An 18,890-nucleotide genomic window follows, 5' to 3' on the forward strand; every position below is an offset into this window, starting at 1 on the left:
CTGCCCCTCCCCCACTCACGTTCACTCTCTCAAAAAACATTTAAAAACAAGATTTTCAAACTCTCTAAAATGCTATCTGTTCCATTTGAGTAAACATATTGGCCATTTTGATCTAAAAGCACTGAAACTACATGCTTTATAACAAGGATTATGTTTGCTATGTATCTCTGGGAGACTTTATATTTTTTTTATGTTATTGTATGCTAGGTCTCGTTTTAGCTACTACACATGTACATAGGGGCACAACTTGTTTCCAACCAGGTTTAAGCAGCTGCTGCTAATTCACTACAGTTTATAGATAAAAGCAGATACTCCCATGTTGACTTCCTAAGCAAAAGTATGGAAACACTGAAAGCTCTCCCAAAGCATTTGTCATGGTTTAACTATGGTAGGCACAATAAGGCAAGATTTAAAGTGAGACAAGGACTCAAAATCTCCCTGAATGCTACCCAAGTATTAAATTAACGTGAGGCAGAAAAACAGAACTCTGTATCAAATGCGTTCTACTCCTGGTGATTTAAGAAAAACTGACTTCTGGGGCACCTGGGTCGCTCAGTTAAGCGACTGACTTCAGGTCAGGTCATGATATGTGGTTCTGTGAGTTCGAACCCCACATCAGGCTCTACTATCAGCATGGAGCTCACTTTGGATCCTCTGTCTCCCTCTCTCTGCCCTTACCCTGCTCACATGCATTCTAGCTTTCTCTCAAAAATAAACATTACAAATTTTCCAAAAAAAAAAAAAAATTAAAAAAAAAGAAAAAGTGACTTCCCTTAATAGTTATAAATATTATCCCTTGTAGTAGTTAAGTCATAAGGTCTGCTCAGGGATTTTCCATTTCTTCTTCACAACACAAAGTAGGAGTATTTCTTTACCATGTTTGGGGTAGGCAATATCCTGTGGCTTTCTTTGGCTAAGAAAGTATGAAGGGAAGAGATGCATGCCACTTAAAAACAAAATCTTTAAGAGCCATGGAGTAATTCACCTTATTCCCTTTTCCTGCCTCAATAGTCATCAAAGTATGTCTTGAGATAAAGCCTCAATCTACTGGGTCTTGGAGTAACTATGATAAACTTGAAGATAGTTGCTTTACTCTGTTAAATATGTATTGTAAGAAATATCTTCTTTTGTTTAAACCACTGAGACATTGAGATTTATGAACTGTTATCACAGCATCATGCAGACTTCCAATACTCACAGCATGACCTCATACACACCCTCTCAAGAACATCCACAAACAAAATGGAAGTAAATTGTATCAATACCAAAGAGTCCAAAAGAAGATTAAATGGTAAATTCAAAGAATATCCTAGCTTAACAGGTAAAGCAAATCTATTTCACAAGTAGGAAAACTATCTACTTTTAAAAATAATTCTCAATCTTTCAGGAAAAAAAAAGTGTGTATGTGTTTGTTTTATTTGTGTGCTCCTGGTACTTAAAATTCTAATTTCTTACTAATGGCATTGATGCTGAAAACTATCTACTTCATAATTTTAATTCTGGGACTCCTTACATTTAGCTTAAGCCAAGAATCAGACTTAAATAGGAAATTAAATTTATTTAATTTACATGTACAGTGTAAAAAACTGTCAAATACTATTCAGGAAATGTTTCTCCACAATGACTCCTAATAGGTTAAAATATTCTAGTAACCTGCCTCATGCTTTTGACAATGTCAAAGAAACGACATTCTGACAGTCTCCTCCTTCAGCTCTAGAAAGTGCCTGTTAGTCCAATCAAAGGATAGTGGCTAATAACACTGCTAGGTACTAACAACCAGTCAATCCCTTAGTTCATCAAAATTTAGGCTATTTCTTCAACGTCGAAGGCTTTTAGATATTTTAACACTATGAATTTTGAAATATTATAACAAATTTTATAAACTATTTAGCCACTCTGTGTCACCTATGTACATTTAAAAACACTATTTGAATAAATCAAGAGCAAGACATCTGTAAAGCAAAGGCATCAAATGTATCTAGTGACATGGTCTTCAGAATATACACAAGTCTTAACACCTTCTTGTAGTTGTACAGATAAAAGGTAGTTAAGATTTCTACAGGCATTGATGATAATATTACTCACTCTTTTATTATTGTTAATGGAGTGTTGCAGGTAAATTCTAGCAGTAACAAAGAGATGACGTTCAAATAGTGAATTCATCCAGTGCTCCCCATTATTTGATCTGTACCTCTTCAAAATCCACTGAGTGGTTGTGAAATATATTCTGGCCCCTATGCATGACAGTCCTTAAAGCTTCTCCTGCCCATATTAGTGAAGACATGATTTTGACCCTCTGGATGATCGTAAGTAATACTTCAAAAAGATAATCTCATTTTTCCTTGCAGTCTCCCAGGGTATTATCACAAATCTTTCTTCTCTACCTTTAGAACTTAAACCAGAACAAGTAAAATTTCTTCTGTCATGTTCTTTTCATTTGTCATGCAGTCAGTGAATTTAATATACAGCAACATTAAACCACTGTAGGAACAGACATTAGTGTATGTCCAAAATATTTTCCAGAATGTGGATCAATAGCTACCATACCCAAGAAAAAACAATTAAGGTTTGATTTTATAGGTAAATTATATAAGTATTATGCTGAAATCTGAAGGGAATGTTAGAGTTTTAATGAAATGCAAAAAAATCATGATATATAATGTAGTTATAAAATTCTGAGAGCTGAAAGTCTTATTTGTAAATCAAGGATTGAACTTGATTATCTTATCTTTGCCAAATATTCTAGATTTGGTAAAAAGCCCTATCTTATTATAATTTCTTTTAATGTGATTTCTAATAATTTAAACAGTGTAACATCATACATAATACATGTCAATATACTGTGCCAATATAGGATGTGATATAGTTATACTCCTCTTTTATATTTAAGATGTATGAACTCAATACATCCTGTTATCCAATGCAGCCAGGAAGACATTTGTGAAGAAAAGTTAACTCAGTACTTTCTCTCACGAAAAGAAGAAATGAAGGAAGGAAGGAAGGAAGGAAGGAAGGAAGGAAGGAAGGAAGGAAGGAAGGAAAAATAAGGAAAAAGAAAAAGAAAGTAAAGAAAAAAAAAACTGGAGGGGGGGGGGTTGATTTGGGAACATTACCAAACTGATTATTTTCAATACAGCTACCTAATAAGAAAAATCGTATCAATTAAGAGAGAAACATAGATGGATTTTATTATAATAAATGTGTTATATTAAAGGTCAATGCATTAAATGAGGTAAAGAATAAACAGCAAAAGTGGCAAAGGCCTATATGAAGATACATTAGCATACATCCTGCTCACTTTTAAGTAAAAAAAAATGACGATGATAATGATAATAATAGAAAGAAGCTTCCAAAAAAATTTTTTTAGGAACTTATGGTTGCCTCTGGGGGAGAAAACCCCAAAACATCATCATCAAAATTTTAATGAGACTTCAACCCTTCGAGATGTTGTCAAAGAAGCTGCTCCCTGTCCTCACTTTTAAAAAGGAAATGAGAAATGTGAAAGCTTAGGAAAAAAAATATCGGCTGGCAGGAAGAAATTCCATCTTGTTGGGTCTCTGAAACAGCGGAGGACTGAACACTTGTAAACACGGTACCTTGAGCAATAGTTGCCTTATGGCTTGTAGTTTGAGGCCAAGAATAGCATGATAAACTTAGAATGTGTTTATCTCTTGGCAGCCTCATTTTACTTACAAGCTGGGAGGGACAAAGACCAACAATTTTCCACCTACAAAGTGCATCTAAACTGGCAGGCAGCTCAGTGAGTAAGTCAACTTGAACCTCCAGATCACAACTACTCTCAAAGACAGATGGACAATTTTGGAAAAGGGGATGATTCAGCCAATATCTCAAGGCATTTGTGGTTACAATGTCCTATAGTTGGGGTGTGGGTGGGGGAAGCTTTAATTTGGAGACTTCACATACGTTTAGTGCTATTTTAAGAGACAAACGGTACAAGCGCAAATTTTTATAATTCTGTGTTTAGTGCTAGTTGGAAACAGGTAGGAAGGTGGCAGAATTTTGAGAACCTGTGTGTTTAGCTTTCTCTGTCTTGGAGAGAGTATTTTTCCAAATACTGATTTTATTCTGTTATTTTTTACTTCTTTTATAACAGTAAAGCACTGTGTCTGTTTAATTCAGTGGTTCAAGGTCAAGTGTTTAATGGTTGATCATAAAGCCAGCTAGACTTTTATACTTTATTTTAATAAATTGCTTAATTTAAGATTAGCATGAATTACATGAAGTATGGTTGGAAAAAGAGGAGCATAGATTCTATAATTTTGAAGACCAAACAAGGGAACTTTTTGCTACAAGGTTGAGATATCTGCTGAAGCGGGGTTATGAATGTAGTAGGTGTGTTATTTTTCAAATTACAATAACATTTTGAGATAAAATAAACTTTTTTTAACCCACTGGGTTTTTTTTTTTTCTTTTGCTTTCAATACAATCCTCTTCTGCTTCAATACACAGCTGATTACCCAAGATTAGTCTGAATCCTTGGAAAGTGCAGGGAAAATCTTTTGGTATTGGGACAGCTCATTTTATGGATACTGTACGGTTCTGATTTCACAAGTTAATGATTTACATTATCAGAAAGAATAAAAAATAATCATGGCCTTCTTCATAAAACACTCCCTTATCAAGCAGAAAGTACAAAATAATTTCAGAATGGAAATTAAATACAATCAGGTATTTTACTCAACTCAAAATTTTCCATTAGAAATTTTTTTCAGGTAAAGCAAAATAAAAGCATTTTTATACTTTTTAAAATAAGTTAATAGATTTGTGAAGAGTAAAAGGAATGGCCAAAGCAATGAATACTGTGAAGTGTTCAAAGTAGATTCTAAGAAATTTGGTGAATGACTCATCATGATTTCTTCCAGACAGTGGCAAATTAACATATTTTACACCCAGAGCAAAATTAATGCAGTTGAGCCTGCCAAATACCAATTCCTTTGCCTTACCACATGTCCAGAATAATTGTTTCAATAAAAGGCTTTCCTGTAGACCTCCATCATAGCTCATTCTGGATTGTAAGTCCTGACAAGAATGGATAGTTATTTTGTCAGCTCCTACCCTGCAACTTTGACTGAAGAGATCCAGCCCCCTCCAGGCCAGTGTTACTATCTTTTTGCCTTATATAGCATACCCTGAGTACTTCACTTGTTCTGTATGAATTATATCACTACATGGAAAACTAATCTGATTAAATATTTTCTAATAGTTTATTTCCATTTTCTACAAGCACATCATTAGAAAAATAATAATTTAAAGAACTCAATTTTCTCTCAAGAACAACCGTATCATTTTAAATTTTACAAGGTTTTGAAAATTCGATTTGGATTTCTAACTGGTAACACGATTGGACCCGTAGGATCTTGCTGAGTCCATTGCAGTTTTGAATCAGAACTGACGTAAAGCCTCCTTGCTATTTAAGGTGAATGAGTCCCACCCAGAAAGCAACTATGTTTAACTGACATTTGTCTTTCTCATTGTCAAATCATTACTCTTTCAGTACAAGTGTTTGAAGTAGTCATATATATTTCATGGAATCAGAACTGTATGCTTTCCAGAAGAATTAGGAAAGATACTAGAGAATACTAGAAGAAAAATACTAGAGAAACTACAGCCTCAATATAAACAACACTATATCACCAAAGGAGAAAAATATTCAAAATGAGTGAGGATCCAAGGGGAAAACCTAAGGCAAGGTGATTCTTAAAAAATTCTTAAAATACTTTTCAACAGCAAAAATGTCAGAAATGGAAGAACCAGCAAATCAGTCCCTATCCAGATATAACAGATGCCAAAATGGGAGTCTCATAAAGGAAACAATGTTGGTGATGATTCCTGTGACAATACAGCCCTTGGGAATGTACATTTTAAACATTCAGAATTAGTAAAATGTATCTGAATAGGAAAAGTGCTTCTCTGCTTTGAAAAGGAGAGGGTGCACACGGATACTGTCGTGGACACTAGATATTGAGAGAAAGGAGAAAATGTTGCCCATGTTCTGAGAACGTGCAGTTCTGTCCAGGGAGAGAATTTAAGAATGTAAAAAAAATGAGACAATGCATTATCAAGGCAATATGCCATAAGGTTCCTGACCTCTTAGCAAAAGTGAACTTCTTTTATCTACCAAAAACCTAAAGTAAATTGTTGCTTCTAGGTTTTATTGTCATAACCTGGCATAAACACAAGAGCGTTGAAAAGTCTGAAAACATAGAAAAAGTTTCTTTTCTATGCCAGAGGAGACATTCTGCCAACTACCTCTTAACTTAAAAGAGAGAATCCAATCCAATGAGACTAAATGAGATGACTGGAATGTAAAACACCACTGTCCAGTACAAACAGCCAGAGAACACTTTCCATTTAAAAATGTCTTGCTGCTGAACAAACATAGCTAACTAACTCTCCTGAAGATTATTTTAGCCCTTGTTGCCTTTGCACAAAGATTCCTCAGGTTACTTTAAGATTGTCCTTTCATTACACCGAGAACAGGCCATCTCTATTTGAGTGTGAAGAACTTAAGCCACTGAGGGTGTTTGAAAGTTTGGCTCTGGACCATGCCTTTGGAAGGATATTCCAATGTTTACCAATGCTTTTCCTTGGCTGCACAGTACCTGCACCTGTGTGTTATGCTAAGAAAATATTTCTGTCCCTAGGAATATTTAAACTGCTTAAATTCACAACACAGAAGACAACTCTAACTTTGTGTTAAGGACCTGATTGTTCTATCTTAGTAGAGAATTCCAGCCCAATTTTAGCTTCTTCCTACACACTTTTTCCTACATTTCCTTCCTACCCTCCCCGCTACCTACATTTTGGCTAATCCTTTGCCCAGGATTTCCACTGGATTAGCCAATGAAAAAAGAGGTAAAGCAAGCCAAGCATTTCATACAAAAATGTATTCCCTTTCCCATTTTGCAAAATAACCAAATATTAAAACCGATCCCAATTTTAATCTTAGGAGTTTTGATTCCTAATATTAATTATGTTCAGTATGTTTGTCTGGACTCAAAAATTACCAGATCAACCTTGGAAAGCCTATTCACTACAAGAAAATTAATTGAAAGTTAATTTGTTGAAGGCACATGTACTTTTATCCAATAAACTTAAAAAATAAATTACAACAGTCCCTATTGGATGAGACAGTTGCACCATCTTTTCAAGATTTTTGTAAAGTTTTAGTTGACCACTTTTCAATTAGTCTTCATAATAGCATTGTAGGGAATGCTCAATTTCTCTCTGCCCCAAGAGAAAAACATATCCATAAAAATGTATGAGAATATTTTCATGAAAAAAATTTCATGAGGAATACATTTACATATCCATTAAAATATAGTTTTTAATAGTTCTTTGAATATATTCTTAATTATATATTTTAAATACAGTCTCGTGAATATCTTCTTGTGACCCTCAGATTTCCCCTCTCTCTGCTTTATCTCCTTTCTTACATCTTTTTAGCTCAGTCTCCTCTTTCAATAGACACCAATCTCCCCATCGCCATTCACCCTGTCTATCCCCCTCCGGTTTGTCCCTAGGTAGGGTGGCCAGACATCCTGTCCTAGAACATTCCTGGTTTTTCACTTGAGTTAGTAAAATAACATTTGTTAAATATTTTAGTGTCTCCTTTCCTTCTCAAATGAATCCTGGTTGAACAATACATGGTTTCTCTTTTGAATCCTCCTCTCTGTCATCTCCAGTCTGGAATTTGTTGTGTGATGACAGTGCTGGTTCCCAAGAGGCAATCTCTACCTTTCATCTCACTTCTCTCCAGTCAAGAATAAGTAGTCAAGGAGACACAGATTAAAATTACTAAAAACACTGTGAGGAAAACAAAATGAAACCTGTCAAATGAACCTTGGCAGGAAATCCAGTGGTCAGTAAAATGGACCCATAAGATGTAATAAAGAAGGTAATGCCACCAAGATGGTTGGCATTTCCAAAAGGAATGTAAATGTAGTTTTACAAAAAAATGCCAGCGCAGTTTTGACAAAGTTACACCTCTTTGTTTCCACAGAATCAGGCTCATAGGCTTCCGTTCTTCCAGATGTAAATAGGTATATATTGATTGAAAGTGTTTTGACAAATATTTTCCCATGTGATTTACATGTTTTCAGACTCATGAAGTACATGAATGTGTTTGCAGACACATGCTTATGTAAGTGTTAAAGCAACTTTCACATTCAGAATCAAGTTATCTGGGGCAGGGAGCATAATCTTATAATTTAGCTTGATCACTATAGTAAGTTAAGAAAGAGTGATAGAGATGCGAAGAATTAAAACCACCAGAAACATTAAAAACCAACAATACAAAGCCTGAATTTGTTTTTTTCTTTATGTTTTTATTTCATTTTTGAGAGAGAGCGACAGAATGTGAGCAGGGGAGGGGCATAGAGAGAAAGGGAGACACAGAATCTGAAGCAGTCTCTGAGCTGCCAGTACGGAGCCCAACGCAGGGCTCGAACTCACGGACTGTAAGATTATGACCTGAGCTGAAGTCAGATACTTAACCAACTGAGCCACCCAGGTGCCCCCAAAGCCTGAACTTAGATAATAATATTTGAAGATTTTCAAAAGTTACTGGGGAATTAAAGAGCTATTAAGGTTTGTGCAAAACTGGCAAACAGTAAAATTTTTAAAAAGCCTTTTTCACAAAAGTATCATACACATTGCATGCAATTGTTTAAAAGCAGAAATATGAAATTTTTACTCATGTTTCCTTATTATTATAGACTCTTACTTTACTCATGCAGAGAAACATTATGCCCTTTTAGGTGGGAGTAAATATTTTCTGTTAGTGACTTAAAAAATTCATGTGTTCAATGTCAACAGTATTTCTGAATCTTCCATAACATTTTGACTTTCCTGCCCATTAAAGCAATAAAATCACCTGTTTTGTTTTTAAAATCCTAAAATTTCTCTTTAAACATCAGATGGTTCTAAAAATCATTTTGATAATTTAATTTAAATCAGTCATAAGCATATGGATTAGCTTTCACTGAATCACAATGATATTAAAAGTTAATGCAAAATATTTTTGGTACAATATAGTTCATTTTGAGATAAAAAAGTGTTTGAAAAAATACTGATTCTATATTGTTCAATATTATAAAATATAGTTAGGTGTATCCCAGAGTTGAAGGAATCCTTTACCATTTTTTTTTTAAGTCTTAAGAACAATCTCAAAATTTAACTTCATTTATTGGTCTTCCCCCAAAAGATTTACAGGAATGTCTACATATTTCATGCAGAAAACTTTAAAAGGCACAGAAGAATCCTCTCCAACTTCTTTAATTGACATTTTATAGTTTTGGGGATGCAGGACTTTTACCTTCTTGGTTAAGTTTATTCCTAGGTATTTTATTATTTTTGATGCCCTTGTAAATGGGACTGTTTTCTTAATTTGACTTTCTGTGACTTCATTATTAGTGTATGCAACAGATTTCTGAATATTAATTTTGTATCCTGTGATACAAATAATGAATTAATGAATTCATTTAAGATATTCTATACTCATTATTAGAAGAGCCAATATTCACTTACGTATAGAATTTAAGAAACAAATAAACAAAGGGGAAAACAATACAAAAAAAATAGAATTAAAAACAGAACAAACTGATGCTTTCCAGAGGGGAAGTGGGTGGGGGCATGGATGGGTGAAATCGGTAAAAGGGATTAAGACCACAGTTATTGTGATTAGCAATGAGTACCATACTGCATTGTTGAATCATTATTAAAACAAAACAAAACAAAACAAACAGAAGAGTTCAAGGGAAGAAACACAACAATACTCACCATCTAGGTAGAGATAACTGTTGTTAACATGTAAACATTTTGGTATTTACACCAAATACATGAGTCTTCCTAACATATATGAGTAGTCCAGGCGAATATACACATATAAGTAGTGTGAAATCACACCATGATGCCTTAACTTACAGGAATAGTACCGTAAGTTCTTAGGGAAAAAGAAAAGTATCCAAAATATTCAGAAATAACAGAATGATGGGTGAAGCAAAGAAGTAAAATAGGAAAAAAAAAAAAGGAAAGAAAGAAGAAAGGGAATGAGAGAAGGGAAAAAAAACAACGGTTTGCCAAATTGGGGTAATTCACCAGCCATTCCCTCCAAGAGCATTTTACCTTGGAATAAGCTAAAATAGGAGAAGTAAACCCATAGTCCTAGATTCTGATCCCACTCCAGGAAGCTGTTGTTTATTTGTTGTTTAGTGACTTGCCTGAAACAACTCTGTGGCGTGTGTCTCCTCAATGGTGTGCCACACTGAGGACTCCTCGGTTTTTTGTTTGTTTGTTTTGTTCTGTTTTGTTTTTATGACTGTTTTTGTTTTTAAGTCTGGCATCAATTACCAAAGAGTTAAGTTAGGATTTACTTTTGTGAGGGAAATAAAATGTAGTGATTCATAGGGTGCAGGGGGCTGGCAATATTCTATTTTTTGACCAGACGGGTGGCTGAGTATAGCCTTTGTGATAAATCACTGAGTTCTACAACTTTGTTTTGTGTACATTCTGCAAGCTTATTTTATAATAATAAGGTTATATTTATTATCTTGATTGCAGTGATTATTTCATGAATATATATATGTATATAATTTCATATATATATAATTTCATGGATGTATATACATATATATGTACATATATATGGCATTGGTGTATATGTGGCAAAAATTAACCAAGTTAAACACTTGATATATATTCAGATGAATGTCTATCAAATTAGAAATAATGCAATGTGAATTTAAAAGCTTTAAAAAAAGAAGAGCTTAAGATGTATTTTTTCTTTAAAAGGAATCAGCACTATATGTTGGATGGTAATCATAAGATTATTCAACCCCAAGAAATACACTTCCAGTCCTCAAAATAGACTTTATCTATCTAGTATCTGCTTTATTTTGTAGTACGTATGAAAACTTGAACTGCACCTGGGAAGGCAGAGGTATGCAATATTTTTTTAAAGACTTGATTAACACCTGCTTAAATATTTTCTCCCAATCTTTAATTAAACAGTTAAGGTAGGACTTCATCTCTAGATATACAATCAGACTGAGTCTGAGTAATACTCTACAGCTGTTAATTTCCCTTTCCAAAGAGAGTTAAACACCAAAAGAGACTTCACTTTCCAAAAACAGTGCTCTTCACTTTCTAAAAGAAGCAAAATGACAAAATAAAAAAAATACATATATGCAAGTAGAAAAAACAATTCCAACCATTTTTTTATTCTGAATATTACAAATACACATTTTCCCTCCATTCTAGGAACAATGTCTAAAGATTCCAAAATAAAATTTAGTTCAATAAAATGAAAAATTGAGATTTCTCCAAACATATCAACTATCACTACTACTTTAAAATATGTATCTACAACATCTAAAAACAGTAACAATAAATTAAGTTGCAAAATTCTAGTCCAACCATCTGTAAGATGAGATCTTTATTATAACTCTGCAATTACTTTCAGCATCACCTAGCTTCTAGAAAGCCAAGTGAAAAGGCATATAGAAGACATTTATAATCTAAGTACATAATACTTAAGTCACTATTTATAAAATAATGAAAGCCATACTATATTCTTAAGCATAGTATCAAATTTCTTGTCCCATTTTCTGATTTGCAGAATTTTAGAGCTTCTTCAATTCCTTGACCAGTTAATTTTCTTTTTAATAGTGCATTGTACTTGGTAAAGAAAAAGAGAGTGAAAGAGAAGGGGAGGAGAAAGGACGGAGGGAGAGAAACAGAGGAAAGAGAGCACCTCTGTGACATCATCACAGCAGTTTTCAGGGTAACAGCCATAGCGGAGTTAGAGGGACAACTCTTCGCTGGTAATTTCCAAAGCACATCAGTAGGACCAAGAGCAATACTATCTCCCTGTGAGTATGGAGATTGTCACTCAGGAAGGAAGATTAAGATTACTCATGAGAACGTTTCGTTAATAAGGTGGTCAAGCACTCAATTCTGAAGTCAGATTGTGTTTCTGAATTGTGGTTCTCCCATACTTGCTATGTCATCTCAAACAAGTCCCTTAACCACCCTGTGCATCAGTTTTCTCATGTGTAAAGTAAGGATATTAATCAGGCATACTTCACAGGATTGTTGTGAGGATGAAATATGCTCATATATTGAAAAGGTTCAGAACATTGTTTGGCATTTCTATCTAAATGTTTGGTATTATTCATTTTTACTATTATATCTATCTGATGATTTTTATCACTTAATAAAAGCATTTGGTACAAAAAGCCATATTTTTATTTATCTCAAGTATTCGTTAACTTGAAAACATCACCTACCCTACCCACAACAGTTAAATTCCTATGTAGTTCCAAGAAGCTTCATCACAACATGTAATTTTTAAGGAGTTATTCCAAGAAATTATTATTTACTCCATCCATTACATTACCCAAAATGCATTAATGAATCCAGACCCCAAACCCATTGAAATAATAGTATCAGACGTGAACTCTTTTTTAAGTTTATTTTTGAGAGAGAGAGCCACGCAGAGAAGGAGCAAGAGAATTTTAAGTAGGTTCCACTAAAAGGTCTTTTCAAGATTTTCTAAAATAAATTAATTCCCTCCTAAAACTTATAAATACCCTCCACTAAAATATTTTTAGTGAATCCCCAGTGACATAATAGTAAATGAATTTCATGTAGCATAATAGTATGTTATCATATACTATCAATATAATAGCATTCTAGCCAAATTTTAAGTTACAAATATAATGCTTTAGTGAAGAGTGTTTAGAATGACAATAGAAGCCTAGAGCAGTCATGGAATAAGTGGAACTATCTGGTTATTGTCCCTTTATGTTACTTTCAGTATTACACCTGAGTAATCTGTGAAAACAAAGCTTAAGAAAGGCCAATATTTGGGCTAATAAAATATTAATAAGAATATATTAAGCAAAATAAGAATGACTAAGGAAAGCAAAGTATTAATCATACCAAAATGTGTCTGATTACTTCAGTGAAGAATGTATAATGTTAGTGGATACTGTTAACATCTCACCAAGACCTATTTAGTGGCAGACACACCCATTCCCAGATGGTATGAGTGTTGGCTTTTAATGGTTTGTGGCTGCCTTCTTCCCTGGAGAACTGACCTTGTCATGTGAGAGCTACTTAACAAACAGGTGCCCCCCTACCTCACACATGTGGCAAAGCTAAAATCAGGTATGCCTTCAATCCTTTTCCCAGGCTTTGCTTCTAGAAATCTAAGACCATTTTAATTTCTTCCTCAAAATCAGTCAAGAAGGATTATGTCTAGGATTTAAGTAAGTTACAAGAAGCATTATTTAAATATAATTGTTAGTCCATACTAGAGTAATGAATCATTTTTTCCTATCGTTATTATTTCAATGGTAACCAAATAGTCTCTTTGTAGCATTGGAACACACGAACTACATGGCCTTTTATGAATCAAAGTCCAAGTATATGTGTGTGTGTGTGTGTCTATGTGACTGTGTCTGTATCTGTATGCTCATGTGTATAGGTAGTATAATTTCTGAACCACAATTGTGATATTTACATATACACATACATATTGCATTTTGCTATGTGGTTAACTGATTGAAATCAACACATTTAAAAGTACAAATTCTAGAAAAAATGGACTCAAAGAAGTGTATCAGCATTATCTCAAGCTTCCTTTTGAAGAATTAATTTTCTATGATTGCTATTCTTGATGGATCTAAGAATTCTATACGTTGGATAGAATAAATTAAGATATGTCTTTGCCACTCAACGAATACACCTGAATGAACGTGGGCCCAGGACTTGCAACATATTCACAGGTAATTTATAGGTCTCCTATCATCTATAGGGCTAAACTTAAAACTGCAGTTATTTTTAGAATTTAATATAAACTTTAAGAATAAATTAAATAGAACTCTTTTTTACCTCATCTGAACTGTTAGAAATAGAGATGGTCTTAAAGCTGCAAAGTCCTAATTCTCAACGAGTTGGATATTGTTGACATTTTCAAAGATCTATGATCACTTAGTAGTTAAATTCTGCATTGATCCTTGTATAGATCAACTCTTGTTCAGGTTACAGAAGGATGACAGAATAGATATTAAATAAGCAAATGCTGATCATGTTTCTTTGACTTGCTTGTCTATTGACTTATCAAATGATAAGATAATGCTATGCTTTCATGAATATAACCTCTCTTACTTGCACTTACATCACCCCCCACAGGATTTTATTTAGCATGGCATATGGTCCTATTGTACACTCTGCCAGTTGAGCAAGTGGTGACTGATAGAATTCCTTAAGGCAGTTAAGGCCTGTAGTGTAAGAGAGCAGAAAATAAGCAGAACAACGGAGGCCATTTCCCTTTGGCTGAACCAGCGTTCAACTCAGGTCTCTTTTCTCTCAACTCTCTAAATAGGGTGCTATCATGCACGTTTGTGAAAAAGAAGGAATTACTGAATATTCAAAGTGTTCTGATTTTACTTCTTTTTGGTCCAACCTGCAACTGAAAGATGTCTAGTACTTTTCAAACTGAAGATGCACTGTCTAGGAAAGGTCTATCTAAATTGAAATAAAATATAATTAACTGAAATAAATCGATTCTAACTTGGGATGCTTAGAAACACCAGGATAACCAATGTAGGTTAGTACACTGATGTAGAAGGAGAAATGTGGGGGAAAACAGTGGAGGGAAATGAAGGAGATTTAAGGTGAGGGAAGGAGAAGAGAAAAACATGAAAATTAGTCTAAAATTGTTGAGGCACGTATGATTTTTACTGTTACTGAGCTTATTGAGTATCACCAGCATTTGTATTAAAAATTAACAAGTGTGGACTTCTAGAAGACCCATCAGATGAGTTCAAAGAAAAGGGGGTTAGAGGGTTACAAATACAGAAATATCAAAGTTCAAAAATTCAAGAAGACAAGGAAAACAAATCTAACTCTGAAATGATATCATACTTGGCAAAGGAAAGAGGAAAAAAAATATGACAAGTTCATTTGTTTCAGAGAAAATTCTCCCTCTAATTCCCTTATTTTGGTGACATTTTAAGAGTTAAAAAATCATTTAAATTCATGACCTTAGAATTTCTATTTAAAAGGGTTTAACACCGCAATGATACAGCTTCTCCAAACCCTCCAATGTATTAAAATACCTGTAAAAATGTATTTTAAAACTAGATACTTTTTAAAGATTGCAATCACAACAAGAATCCCTATAATAGACTTATTAGCAAATTCTTAAGGAAATTTCCATTAAAACCAGGATGGATGGAGGGGTTTACATATAAGTTCAAAGAACCAGATGGGGGGGTGGGGGCGGGAGCCTGGGTGGCTCAGTTGGTTAAGTGTCCAACTTCAGCTCAGGTCATGATCTCACATTCCATGAGTTCAAGCCCCACGTTGGGCTCTGTGCCGACAGCTCAGAGCCTGGAGCCTGCTTCAGATTCTGCCTCTCCCCTGCTCATGCTCTGTCTCTGTCTCAAAAATTAAAAAACATTAAAAAAAATTAAAAACAAACAAAAACAGAAACAAAACAAAGAACCAGACAGGCTCAACTGCTGAAAACAGAGAAAACCAGCTCAACTGAAATAAGATTAGAAAACCTTGCTCTCCCTACCCTGACACTTTCTAGCATGTAACTATGAAGTCTAAGAGAATTATATCCTGAAAATTAGGCATCCATTCTCTACTAAAAGATGTTTCTTCTAATAAACTTAAAAGATCCCTCTGTAAGTACTCTTCACGTACTTCAATTTAGTGGCTCAACGCTTTTAACACAATTGGGCATAAAAAATGTGGACTTTTAAAATGTATTTTGGCACCAAGAGAAGCATATACCTCTTGAAAACCAGGACAGAAATATCTGTGAAAATTTTAGTCTATCTTATATTGAGTTGACCAGGAATGTGCAAGAACCAAGCAAATAAAAGACTCTCACTTTGGTCCAACATATGCATATCTGAAGGCAGCTTTCTGGCCACCTGGATGGTAACTGTCAAACTCCCTTACAACTGCGGAACTCAAGAAGGCACTCAAGTAAGTACGTGAGCGGATGGTAGGTGAAGTGAAGAACAACATAATATTTTAAAATATTACAAGTGAAAAGATCTATTTTAGACTAGAATGATTGAATAACAAGAATTTAAGAAGAATACTATAAAATCTTAATGAAAGGAACATCATCCTGGAAACCATCTACAAAAGATACTTCTTACAAAACCAAGAAATTTTTTAATAGTTGTATATTCACAATAAAATATAAGAGGATATCACTACAAGGAAACCATATAGTGAAATTTAAGAGAACAAAGGGTCTTCAGGAAAAAAAAAACATTAATAGTGAACTAGAATTCATTTTTGTATTAGTTTTCATTTTGCACATTTTATGAAACACTGAAATAGTGAAAGAAAATTTAAACATAGAATAGCATTACTTTAAAATTCTTTTATAAGCTATTAATATAAAAGTAAATATTACTTGTGGTGGTTTCAATTTGCATTTTCTTGATCATTAGTGATGCTGAGCATCTTTTTATGAGTCTCTTGGCCATCTAGAGGTCTTCTTTGGATAAATGTCTAGATGTCTTCCTGATTTCTGCCCTTTTTAATTGGATTATTATTTATTTTAGTATTGAGTTAAGTTCTTTATATATTTTGGGTATTAACCCCTTATCAGATATACCATTTGCAAATATCTTCTCCCATTTGGTGGGTTCTTTCTATTCTATTGATGGTTTCCTTTACTATCTTATATCTTTTTATTTTGGTGTAGTCCCAAGTGTTTAATTTTGCTTTTGTTTACCTTGTCTGAGGAGACATGTCTAGAAAAATGCTTCTATAACCAATGTTAACAAAATACTGCCTATGGTGTCTTCTAGGATTTTTATGATTTCAGGTCTCACATTAAGGTCTTCAATCCATTTTGAGTCTGTTTTTGCATATAATGTAAGAAAGTGGTCTAGATTTCATTCTTTTGCATGTAGCTGTCCAGTTTTCCCAACACCATTTGTTGAAGAGACTGTCTTTATCCCCATTGCCTTTTTATTTTTTTTGCCTTGTTTGCCATAGATTTATTGACCATAACATTGTGGGTTTATTTCTGGGTCCCTTATCTGTTTCATTGATACATATCTATTTTTGTGCCAGTACCATACTGTTTTGATTTGCAGCTTTTGTAGTTTATCTTGAAGTCTGGGATTATGATAGCTCCCATCTTGTTCTTCTTTTTCAAGATTGCTTTGGCTGTTTGGGTTTTTTGAAGTTCCATATAAATTTTAGGATTGTTTTGTCTATTTATATGACACATTGTAGATCTTTTGATAGAGATGGCATTAAATCTGCAGATAGCCATGGGTAGTGGGAACATAACCCCTCTTCCCTGGTTTAAAAAAAAAAACCCAAATAATCCAATTACAAATGGGCAGAAGACATTCAACATCACTAAGCGTCAAGAAAATGCAAATCAAAATCATAATCAGCTATCATTTCACACCTGTCAGAATAGTTAAAATTGAAACAAGAGGAAAGAGAAAAAACCCTCGTGGCACTGTTAGTGGGAATCCAAATTGGTGCAACCACTGTGGAAAACAGTACAAAGGTTCCTAAAAAATTAAAAATAGAATTACTTTATGTTCCAAGAATTTCACTACTGAGCATTTACCAAAAAATATCAATGCACTAATTTGAAAAGATGTGTGCACCTTGTGTTTATTGCAGCATTATTTATAAAAGCCAAGATATGGAAGCAACCCAAGTGTCTATCAAAAGATGAATGAATAAAGATGATGTGGTGCATATATGCAATAAAATATTACTCAGCCACAAAAAAAGAATGACTTCTTGCCATTTGCAACAACATGGGTGAATCTAGAAGGCATAATGCTAAGCAAAAGAAGTCAGAGAAAAACAAATACTATACGATTTTACTCATGTAGAATTTAAGAAGCAAAACAAATGAGCAAAAGAAAAAGAGACAAACCAAGAAACATATTCTTTTTTTTAATGTTTATTTTTGAGAGAGAGAGAGAGAGCAAGTGAGCAGGGGAGAGGCAGAGAGAGAGGGAGACACAGAATCCGAAGCAGGTTCCGGGATCTGAGGTGTCAGCACAGAGCCCAACGTGGGGCTTGAACTCAAAAGCGATGAGATCATGACCCGAGCTGAAGTAGGCCACTTAACCTACTGAGCCACCCACGCACCCCTTAGGAAACATATTCTTAACTACAGAGAAGAAACTGATGGTACCAGAGGGAATGGGGGGGGGGGAGGAGCAGCATGGGTGAAAAAGAGAATTAAAGACTACAATAATCATGATGAACACTGAGCAATGTACAGAATTGGTGAATCAGTATATTGTACACCTGAAATTAATATAACGCTATCTGGTGATATATTGGAATTAAATAAAAGAATAAAATTAAAAAATTTTTAAAGCATATATTGCTCAAACAAAATGAATAATGCAGAAGAAAAAATGCAAAAACAGAGGGAAAGAACAAAAAGATGAAATCAAACAGAAACTAAGGCAGAGATCCTACCTAAAATCATGGGGACCCTGAGAAAGAAACCAGAACTGGAAGAGAAACACCACCAAGATGTATTAAGCAGCAAAACAGAAGCTCTTCTGAGGTGGGGGAAAGAAGCCTAGACAACTCCTGGCCATTCTTTGGTAACATTTAATTATTTTTCTTTGAACTCAAGTAATACACATATAGTATAAAATTTGGGGGAAGTGGGAGAGAACAAGAGGGACAGAGAGACAGACAATGTGTGTGATAGAGAAAAAGATACACATACAGAGAATGAGAAAGGGAGAGGACAAAGAAAGATGGAAGGAAAAGAGGGAGAGAGAATGCAGGGGTGATCACATATCATAGCACTCCATGAGACAATTACATTA

The sequence above is a fragment of the Lynx rufus genome, unplaced genomic scaffold, assembly GCF_022079265.1.
Source record: "Lynx rufus isolate CCGP_SWC_20201006 ecotype Redwood Valley unplaced genomic scaffold, mLynRuf1.p SCAF_1, whole genome shotgun sequence".
In the NCBI taxonomy this organism is placed as follows: domain Eukaryota; kingdom Metazoa; phylum Chordata; class Mammalia; order Carnivora; family Felidae; genus Lynx; species Lynx rufus.